Source organism: Rhinatrema bivittatum, chromosome 16 (assembly GCF_901001135.1).
Source record: "Rhinatrema bivittatum chromosome 16, aRhiBiv1.1, whole genome shotgun sequence".
In the NCBI taxonomy this organism is placed as follows: domain Eukaryota; kingdom Metazoa; phylum Chordata; class Amphibia; order Gymnophiona; family Rhinatrematidae; genus Rhinatrema; species Rhinatrema bivittatum.
The window spans coordinates 48859101-48870273 of record NC_042630.1 but is presented as its reverse complement, the minus strand read 5'-3'; the positions used below and the strand labels follow the sequence as shown (position 1 = coordinate 48870273).

The 11173-nt window shown below is 42.3% G+C and overlaps 1 pseudogene; it reads right to left on the bottom strand.

Annotated features, from left to right (window-relative positions):
* Positions 1-9660: 9660 nt before the first annotated feature.
* Positions 9661-11173, bottom strand: part of LOC115077639 — a 101372-nt pseudogene continuing 99859 nt past the window's right edge.

The following is an 11173-nucleotide window of genomic DNA, read 5'->3' as shown; positions in this document are numbered from 1 at the left end:
GGAGATAAGTAGAAAGTTTACTTTTGTATCCTTCTTGAAAGGCTAAGCTTGATTACTGTCTCTGTGCCTGTTCTTTAATAGGAGATCGTGTGCTAGGCACTGTTCCCATAGACACAAAACAACAAAAACCCTTTGGTACTTCTCAACTTAAAATTGTTCAGCAGGACACAGATAAAGTTAAACAGCAGAAGTGAAAAAAGGATAAATATACACTATTTAGGATATAAACAGTAATTAATAAAATATTAATATAAAGAATAGAATAAAAATAATGAAAACAGATTCCTATACCAACTAAAATATATTTTACTGTAGTATTACAATACAATGAACATTTTAAAAATACAAATCATAAACAGACCATGGAGAATTCACATGGAAAAGGTCTATTCTCAGTGCTAATCTTTATTGAGCTCTTCAAGAGATCTGTTATCCCAGGCAACCTTAAGCTAAAAGTTTCTGTTTGTGACTGTAGCTGTAATTCATGTCCCTGACACCATAGTCAGATATTACCTCCTGCACAGAGAGGTTGATATGCAGCAGTGGTAGAGAAGATGTGACTGCATATCTTGTAGAAAAGCTAACTACACAAAACATTTGTGTGCATAAAGTTCTTCACCGAACATTAGCTGGCTAGCACTGACTATCGCCCCCACCCTTAACTGTGTTTCGCTATAACACAGCAGCCTGGCTACTTCTTTTTTCCAGGTAAATGCATATACACAGCAAATTTCTGAAGACAGGTTTTAGCTGGATATGGCAGGAAGGGAAGATGAAATAGGAAATGTTATCCAGTTAGAGATAAGCTGTTAAAAGCCATTTGAAACTACATAAATCTTCTGAATATTGCCCCCCCCCCCCCTACCCACAGATTTTATCCTAAAATCATTCAATGGAATTATAAATATCTAGTTTTTAAATCTCTGATTTTACGTTCTCATAGCATTATTACAAAGTCCTGTATATTAATCTATTCTCTCAAAAAATTGCTGTAACATCACGATTTTAACAACAACGATTCTAAATCACCTCAAGTGAGAAAAATTTTTTTTGAAGTACCAGACCTCATAAACCGGCATAATTAGTAATGCTAAATTAGCATGTATTGAATTTACCCACGTTTATAATCATAGGTCATAGATATATATTTTTTTTTATGCTGACACTGGATCCGTGTTTCGGCTCGTGCCTTCGTCGGGGGCCGAAATAGATGATACTAGGAGCGGCATGAGATGGCGGCGTCTGCCGCCATCTCATGCCGTAACATCGGCAGACGCCGCCATCTCATGCCGCTCCTAGTATCATCTATTTCGGCCCCCGACGAAGGCACGAGCCGAAACACGGATCAGCATAAAAAAATATATATATCTATGACCTATGATTATAAACGTGGGCAAATTCAATACATGCTAATTTAGCATTACTAATTATGCCGGTTTATAAGGTCTGGTACTTCAAAAAAAATTTTCTCACTTGAGGTGATTTAGAATCATTGTTGTTAAAATCGTGATGTTACAGCAATTTTTTGAGAGATCTATATTCCGCTGTTATCACTTTGTATAATTTTTGAAGAGAGTCTTTCTTTGGTATTAATCTATTCTTCCATGATTCATCCAAACTGACAAGAAACAGCAGCTCCTTCCCATTAGCAGCACATCTGGTAGGATAAAGGTTCTCAATGGCAGGATCACAAGGTCAATTAGAACTTACAAGAGTTTTCCATTAAGGCAGCTCTTAAAAGATTCAGTGTAACTAGAATTTGCTGGGTTCCTATTTTCAAAAGGAACGTCTGCACTGCTGAATTTACTTGATTTACATTTTACCTTTTAGCCACTTCAAATTGGATTACATTCAAGTGCTATAGATATTTCCTGGTCCTTAGAGGGCTCATAATATGTTTGTACCTGAGGCATTTCTTCTATGCCATCTGAACAAATGTTATAATCAATTGCTGGGATTTTTGAAGTATAATCTTAAATTACTGCTACCAATTTAGAAATTAGAAAAGGGATTTTCTTTAAGTGTCATGACCTTTATTTTTATAAGCACAAACCCTGTTTTCATAATTTTATTTTTTAGAGATGCATTGCATCAGTGTTAGAGTGGCAGAATTGTTAATGTGATCCAAAACTGTTCACAATTGACTGAGGGAGAAACTTAGAAATACAGAGTGGAAGGAAATGGATGCCACTTTATATTTCAGACATTCTGGCTCAGGTTCACACTGGGTCAATTGTTAGTCATTAAGATTTTGCCATTGTTCTTTTTTTGATTTTTGCTTTATTCCGATTTAAAACATTTTTAAAACAGAAAGTAAGCACATTAATACTAAATACCAATCCAACAGAAAACATACAATCAAGTAAACAAAGCATGAATACCTAACTCATATCACGAGAATCAAATATCCCAGCCAAATGTAACAGGAGTAGAGGACAAAATTATTATAACAATCAATACACTGCTTCCTGATGGGCTTCCCTAACCTACCCAGCTAACTTAATTCTTAGAAAGATTCAAGGTGCCCTGCGTCAGAAAAAACAAAGCTATTACATTGATAAGAAATTAAACATTTCCATGGGGATTTAAGGAAGAAGGTAGTTTAAATGACAGAAATTGTTTCCTTCGTATCTGAGTACAAGCTGAAACATCCGGAAAAACCTGTATTTTCTGGCTACAAAACTGAACACTTTTATAAGAAAACTATTTTGAAAAGACGAGCTCCTTATCCCTCTCTAAGCTAGAAGATACCAACAGAGTAGCTCTTAGAGAAATATCATCAATAGCTGCTTCTAAGAAAGCAGAGAGAGCAGCCTCATTAGCCTTACCTTCAACAGTAACATTCATTTTCGTTTTGGAAATACAATACACATTTGTTGAAACTACTGGGATTTTACCACTTGAATACCCCAACATATCTAACAAAAATCTCTTGAACATTTCAAATACGGATAACAAGCGACTCATAGGGAAATTTAAGAATCAGAGGGATTTCCTCCTCAAAGCATTCTCAACATTCTCTGAGCGATTATGAATTACTGAGTTATCTTTCATATGAGCAGTTCTAAACCCCTGACCATTTGACATCTCATTTTAACCTTTAATAGTTATTTTTCAGTTGCTGGATTCTGCCTTTCCAATCCTGATTCAGTTCCAGTTTTTAATGAGATGATGAGGTCAATTTGTGAACTTCTACCCCAACGTTAATATAAAATAAGGATACATTTCTATTTGATCAGCACTCTAGGATATAACTATGCTTCACATTGGACAATGAAAAGAATCATGCAAGAATTAATTTAGAACTATATCCAAGGTAAAATCAGTTACTAATGATGAAGTTGGGGTAGAACATCCTTCAGGCTTATAGCTGTACTAAAGAATAATAATACTACAAGTATATTCACAACAAAATAATTTGCAAACTATTTCTGTAGATACATCATATTAGAGAACATTAGTACACTCTAAAGTCAAGAAAGGTTTGATCTCATCACTTACTTTCTTGGTCAATGGTCCCAGCATCTCTGGCGTGAATAATCTGAAAAGCTAAGGGTTTTTAAAGTGGTTGACAGGTCCACACTGACCTTGTTAGTTCTTTTCTAAATCTTAATTCTAATTGTGTGCACATAACTCCTCTTGAGGTTTCCTAGGGTGACAAGACAATGGTCTGAGCCAGAGAAATGTTCGTGCATAGGCATAATCATATACAGATGGAAAAAGGAGGCAATGCTTCCTCTGTACAGGTCACTAGTGCAACCTCATTGGGAATATTCTGTGCAATCCTGGAGATACAATCAGAATAGAAGATCTAATAACATGGAGCTGAGTCCATGCTAAAGCCCTATGAGAGGAAATTCATCATACGCAGAAGGAAAAAGGAGGCAATGCTTCCTCTGTACAGGTCACTAGTGCAACCTCATTGGGAATATTCTGTACAGTCCTGGAGTTACAATCAGAATAGAAGATCTAATAACATGGAGCTGGGTCCATGCTAAACCCCTATGAGAGGAAATTCATCATACGCAGAAGGAAAAAGGAGGCAATGCTTCCTCTGTACAGATCACTAGTGCAACCTCATTGGGAATATTCTGTACAGTCCTGGAGTTACAATCAGAATAGAAGATCTAATAACATGGAGCTGGGTCCATGCTAAAGCCCTATGAGAGGAAATTCATCATACACAGAAGGAAAAAGGAGGCAATGTTTCCTCTGTACAGGTCACTAGTGCAACCTCATTGGGAATATTCTGTACAATCCTGGAGATACAATCAGAATAGAAGATCTAATAACATGGAGCTGGGTCCATGCTAAAACCCTATGAGTTGAAATTAAGATTTAAACGTATTCAGTGGAGGTACGAACAGAAATGCAGATCTGATAAAGACGTACCTCAAATGTATAAATAAAGCAGAAAAAGATACATTATTCAGAAGAAGGAAAACACTTTAGAACAAAAGGTCATGGTAAGTTTCTCCAAGGGTGTTGCTACAGAATTAATTTTTCACAGAAAAGGTAGTGGATGAATAAGACAACCTCCCAGCAGAGGTAGTAAATAAAAAATGAAATATAATTCAGGAAAGCGTGAGACAGGCACAGTGGATCCCTTGTTAGATATTTGAATAGAAAGCCAGAGATGAGCTGGGTTATGAAACACTGCATTAGGAAGTACATTTAGCAGACCAAATGGGTGATATGGTGCTTATCTTTCATCATATTCAGGGTTAGGGATGTGCATCTGTTTTGAACAAATGCAAAAAATGCAATAAGTGAGGCCATTTTTGTTTCATTCCAAATGAAATGGACTGAAAATAGCTGTCTACAAAAATACCTGAAAATTATTGGGTATTTTCATATTTGTGGTATTTTAAAAAAAAATGGGCCTCCAGTAGCCATGGGAGGCCTTTCCGAGCCAAAAATCTGGCTGGACTGGTGCTGAGGCCTAATTTGTGTCAGGGCCTGCCCCAGGCTGCCCAGCACTAAGGCTCATACATAGTCCAGAGTTCAAACATTGGGGTTGCTCTCCCTCCCTTCCCTCCTTTAAAAGTGTTGCTGCCATTGAGTCCCCACTTACCTCTGTCCCAGATCTTCCAAAATGGACAAACACAATACCCAGTCCCGCCCGGTCCAGAATGCTTTAAAAAATGGCAGCACTGGCCTGTAGGGTGACCCAAAGTGATGTCACTTTTGTTTCTTCCTCTGGGGCAGCGGCTCCATTTTGCTGTCTGGCTGTCCATCTGTCTGGCCGTACAGTAAAATGGGGCCGGCCACACTGGAGCAAGCCGCCAAACTGATGTTACTTCAGCACCATCCTCCAGGTAGATGCTGCCATTTTTAAACATCAAGGACTGCTCTGGAGCAATGGGAATCTCTGCTGCCTGTTCTGGAGAATCCAGGATGACAGCAAGTTAAGAGCCCAGAGTGGAAGCTCCCTGGCGCCTACAATTTTAAAGGGTGGGAATGAGAGAGGGTGCCCCAGACACCGGGCTGGTCCTGTGGAGGGCCTTGGCATCAATTCAGCTTGGGGCAGGCCTCATTTAGAAGAAACAATGTTTAGAAGAAATCTTTAGAAGAAACAATGTCAAAAGCAGCCTCACACCTGAAAGCAATACAAAATTTGCTGAACAATCTAAAATTATGCTTAAATATGAGCAAAACAGAATGTATATTAATTACAAGAAAAAACTTTGGTATAACTTCCACTCCACCCTTCCAATTTGACAACATTCAAATTCAACTCAAAGACAACCTTAAAGACCTGGGTTTCTGGCTAGATAATGAGCTAAATCTTAAAAAGCACATCACAACAAAAACAAGAGAAGGCTTTTACAAAATTCAAATACTCAAACACCTAAAACCGCTGCTTCATCCCCAGGATTTCAGAACCGTTCTTCAAGCCCTCATCTTCTCCAGTTTGGACTACTGCAACTCCCTTCTGATAGGCCTCCCTAATTCAACATTAAGACCTCTGCAGTTACTCCAAAACGCAGCTGCCAGAGTCCTGTCTGGTAAAAGAAAATCCGACCATATATCCCCAGTACTTTACAACTTACAATGGCTACCAGTTAAAAAAAAGAATAGAGTACAAAGTACTCACAATCCTACACAAATCAATTCACAAAGCTGACTACTCTGCCCTGGACAATATTATACATCTACACAAATCCTCACGTATAACAAGATCTACATATAAAGTTCAGCTGGATGTCCCTTCTTTACCTCAAGCCAAATTATCCTCCACTAGAAATAGAGCCATCTCTATCGTCGGCCCAAAATTATGGAACGCACTACCGCAACACCTCAATTCGCAAGAAAACTTTAAATCTTTTAAAAAAGATCTTAAAGATTGGCTACTCTCACAGTCTTACAATGGCTGCTCACCCAATGACAACTGAACATAATCTTTTTCATATCCACCTTCACGTTCCTTTTTATGCCAGCAATCCCCTCCTTCTGTCTTTCGTCCTGTCTTGCAGAAACCTTTTTTCTCTTTAACGGTTTCAACCATCTACTTCAAGTGCTGCTTACACTCATAACTATTGTTCAGTGTATTGTTCAATGTATTTATTGACTTTTTAAGTTAATGTTCTGATTCATTCTCTGTCACACTGTTATGAATTTAAATGTAACTGGTTTGTTATAATGTAAACCGGAGTGAAGGCTATGTCAGCTGTACCTCGGTATATAAACAAATGCTAAATAGATAAAAATAGATTTTTATTTTTTTAATATTCTTATATTCCACTACTTCCTTTACCTTGTTCAGTGTGGATGTCAAAGATTACATTAATAAATAATTTAAAAAACATAACATAACACATCATACTGTTTAAAAGTAGTGCCAATATTAATCATTTAAAAAGGAAATAAAAGATTTCAAGATATTTATTACAGATGTTCTTTAATATACAGATGTTTCAGAATACTTAGGTTGCATAGAATAAATTATATGCAGATTTTAAAAGCCATGCATGTCCCAAAGCCAGGAGATCCATGCACAAATTAGGCTGGCATACACCAAGTGGATTTTATAAGCCGCCCATGGATGCGCATATCTAGCACCACATGCACAAGGAAAGGGATTGGAAAAAGGGGCGGGAAGTGGGTATAGTCTGGGCGTGGGGGTAGGCGAGTCAGGGGAAGGCCAAAGATATGCATGAAAAAGCTTACGTGCACAGGCGAGCACCGGGGTCCCCTGCCGCATATATTTACTTCTGCTATAAAGGGCGTGTAAGTAATAAAATAAAAACAATTAGGTCAGGCAGCGGGGTTCTAAGGGTCAAGGCTAACAGGGGGGGAAAGGGTGGCTATAAAATTAGTGGGGTTTGCAAGTCCTATTCCTAAATTGGGCAAACTGGGAATGAACTGGAAAAAATACCTATTGTTGTCGGTGTGCGACCCTTATAAAATTTCCCTGAGATGCGGTAGACGCAGGATTTGCAAGTACATGTACATGTCCTTTTGAAACTGTGCACAGACTGCACACATGTACGCAGATCCAGGCTATTTTATAACATGCACACATATAGGCGCATATGAAAATGGATGTGCACCTGGACACGAGCCGGCAAACACACGTACATGTGGACCCACACAGCTATTTCAAAGTTATCATCAAAGAGTTCACATTTTGTAGTCGATACATCACTCAAGGTGTACTATATTGTTCCTCTCCCTATATTTTGCACTTGTTTCACTCCCAAAATGTTTGGCATGGGATTTAAATTATTATTTTAAAAGTGAAATGTGATGTGCCTGTTGCACCCGTCGGTCGCAGACGGCTGCACCCTCTCTGTCTCACCTCTTTTCTTTTTCTTTCCTTTCCTCTGGGTAAGATGGCTGCCTCCGCCTCACCTCGCCAACCCCTCCGGCGTCCCTGGACCAGCATCGGCGATTGCGTTCACCATTCTTACACTGAGGTCTCTTAGGGCACGCGCGCGTGCATCACCCTCCCTTTTGAATACATCATGGCGGGAATCTTGGGGGCATCCCCACTGCATGATGTCACTACCTCCGGGTACTTAGCCTCCAATCTCCAATCCAGCTACGAGTTAGCATGGATTCCGGTCCAGCTAATTTTGACTTCATTCAGAGGCATTCTGCTCTGAGCTCTCACTCCTACCTACCCTCCAGGGTTACACTGATTCCACAAGGACGCTCTAGGTACCTGCTCCTTGGGGGCCTTGCCGCTCCTACCTACCTTCCAAGGTTTCACTGTTCCAGCAAGGACGCTCAAGGCCCCCACTCCTCGGGGGTCTTGCTTCACTACACTCTATTCTCCAGGTTACTCTGCATCTACAAGGATGCCTAAGGTACCCGCTCCCCGAGGGCCTTGCCTCGCTCCTGCCTAGTTCCTGGGTCGACTTACTTCTACAAAGGACATCCTGGCACTGGTGCTCCGGCATGCCTCACCGCTACCTTCGCGCTGCGGAAGTCATCTCTCCAACAGCTTTACCAGCCTTGTTAGTACCCTCACTCTTCAGTCTCTCTCTGCCTTGTCTCACCACAGAACAGATTCTTGATGTACTTCGCTCCGCGGACCACTACCGGAACTACCACTGCTGGCTACATCATGTATGACTGAGTTCTTGGCCTACCCCACTCAATGGACCACTACCAGACCCTCACTTTCTAGCATCGGGTGATACCTCCTCTGCACTTATTACATCATAGTGCCTGGACTGAACTCTGTCATCTGAGACAACTCCTTGGCTGAAGAGAGCGGAGTGCTCCACAGGCATTGCTCTATTGCTGTATAATAAAGCTTCCATTCTCTCTGTGTTGATTACTCTAGAGCCAGTCTATTGCTATATTTTCCCCATGGGAGGAGTCATCAGTATAGCAACCAAAGGCCCACAACCATGTCAAAACCACAACAGTGCCACACAGCATCTTGCAGGTATTATTACAATCGGGCCGATACAGTAAAGTCTGCGGGAGAGCGGGCGAATGCCCGCTCTCCCAGCGCACGCAGAGGCCACTCTCCTGTGCGCACAATTCAGTATGCAAATTAGGTCCGGTGGTAGAAACAGGTAAAAAGAGGTGCTAGGGACACTAGCGCATCCCTAGCACCTCTTTAGGGACAGGAGCGGCAGCTGTCAGCGGGTTTGACAGCCAACGTTCAATTTTGCCGGCGTTGGATCTCGAGCCCACTGACAGCTACGGGTTCGGAAACCGGATGCCGGCAAAATTGAGTGTCCGGGTTTCAACCCGCGAGCCGCTGGCCTACTTCAATTTTTTTTTATTTTTTTTCACTTTTTTTAACCTTCAGGACCTCCGACTTAATATCGCTATGATATTAAGTCGGAGGGTGCACAGAAAAGCAGTTTTTACTGCTTTTCTTTGCACTTCCCCGGCACCGGCAGAAATTAGCGCCTACCTTTGGGTAGGCGCTACTTTCTTAAAGTAAAATGTGTGGCTTGGCTGCACATTTTACTTACTGAATCGCGTGGGAATACCTAATAGGGCCATCAACATGCATTTGCATGTTGCGGGCGCTATTAGGTTCGGGAGGGTTGGACGTGCATTTTCAACCCCTTACTGAATAAGGGGTAATGCTAGCGCGTCTAAAACGCACGTCCAATGGTGGGTTAACAGTGGGCTCCAGCGGAGTGCACTGTACTGTATCGGCTTGAATGTTAGGCTCTGGTTGTGCTGATTCTAGATGTAACATCTTCTAGCATCTACAGATACTGCTGTCCATCCAACTTCCAGAATTTTAAACTCAGAAGAACCTTCCATTAATATTGGTTCCATTTTAAAGGCCACGCCCTCTTCCATTAACAAATCATTGTTATTTGCATGATGCCAAATTTCTGGGTGTCCAGGAAAGTAGGATCCTTTCAGAAATAATCAAAAGCTGATATGGACTTTAGACACAGCCATGAGTGCAGAGCTCCACAGAATGGAATCCAGTACTCTATGACCTCTCCCACAGATGGATACATTTAGTTAAAATGCAAGAGCAGCACCAGAAAATTTGTTGAACCCTGGCTGTGTTTCCAATTACAGAGAAGGGAGCCCTTGGTCTGAAAACTGCATTGGCGTCACCTCTACATTTCCAGGCAGCATTCACTAAATTTTAACCAAGTTTATCCACACTTCCCTCCAATTATGTTTCTGAAGTGTCACCATTATATCCATTGGATTACACTGTCAGGTCGATATAGTACAGTGCGTTCCGGTGGAGCGCACTGTTAGCCGGCATTTGGATGCACGTTTTCGACGCGCTAGCTTTACTCCTTATTCAGTAAGGGGTAATAGCTTGTCGAAAACGTGCGTCCAACCCCCCCGAGACTAATAGCACCCACAACATGCAAATGCATGTTGATGGTGTTACGCTCCTGCCCACAAGAAGCATGGGCAGGCTCTTAACTTCACAGCTAGCCGGGCTGCTGACGCTGCTTGCTTCCTCCCTGAGTCAGCTGGGGCTGCCTCCGCAGCTGTTCCTGCCTTCTCCCGACGTGCTGCTGCGATCCCGGGCCCTTTAGTCAGCAGGCCGTCTCTGCTGGTGCCTGTTACAGCCTGGGTCCTTGCCTGGCTGGGAAGCCATCCCTGCAGCTTGCTACAGCTCTCTACTCTGCCTGCAGTCTTACCTTTTCTCCTGGGGCTGTCTTCACGACATGGAGCCGTTCCTGCAGTCAGCCCTTCTCCTGCTTCAGTTCTTGCAGCTCTCTGTTCTCTCTGCCGGTGTCTGCAGCCAGCCTTACCTCTCTCTGCTTTTCCTGCTTCTGCCTTGCAGCTGGGAGCTGCTCCACTGACCTGCCTTCACCCAGCTCCAGCCCAGGGCTACTCCACCGCTTCCCTGGCCTTCCACGTGGCTGAGGACGCCACCAGCTTCCTGCTCTTCTCTCCAGCTCCCTAGGGCGCGGGCGCGCGCCTCTCTGCTCCTCTTCTAGGGCCAGCCAGGTGTGGCTCCCTGCTGACCCCTCCCTGGGCGTTGTCCACCTCAGCTCTACAAAGGGATTCAACGTTCAGTCTGTCTTTGCCTTCGCAAGGAGTTGGTCACTCCTGAGATCCTTCGCTCCAGGAAGTCGTCCGTGTTCCAGCACTTCTGCAAGGTCCTGTGTTTCTTGTTACCTGTCGGAGCTCCTCGTCCAGTCCTGATGTCTGCTTGCCGTTCCAGTCCCAAGGTCTGTCTTTTGATCCAGTACTTGTGTTCCAGTCCTGCTGT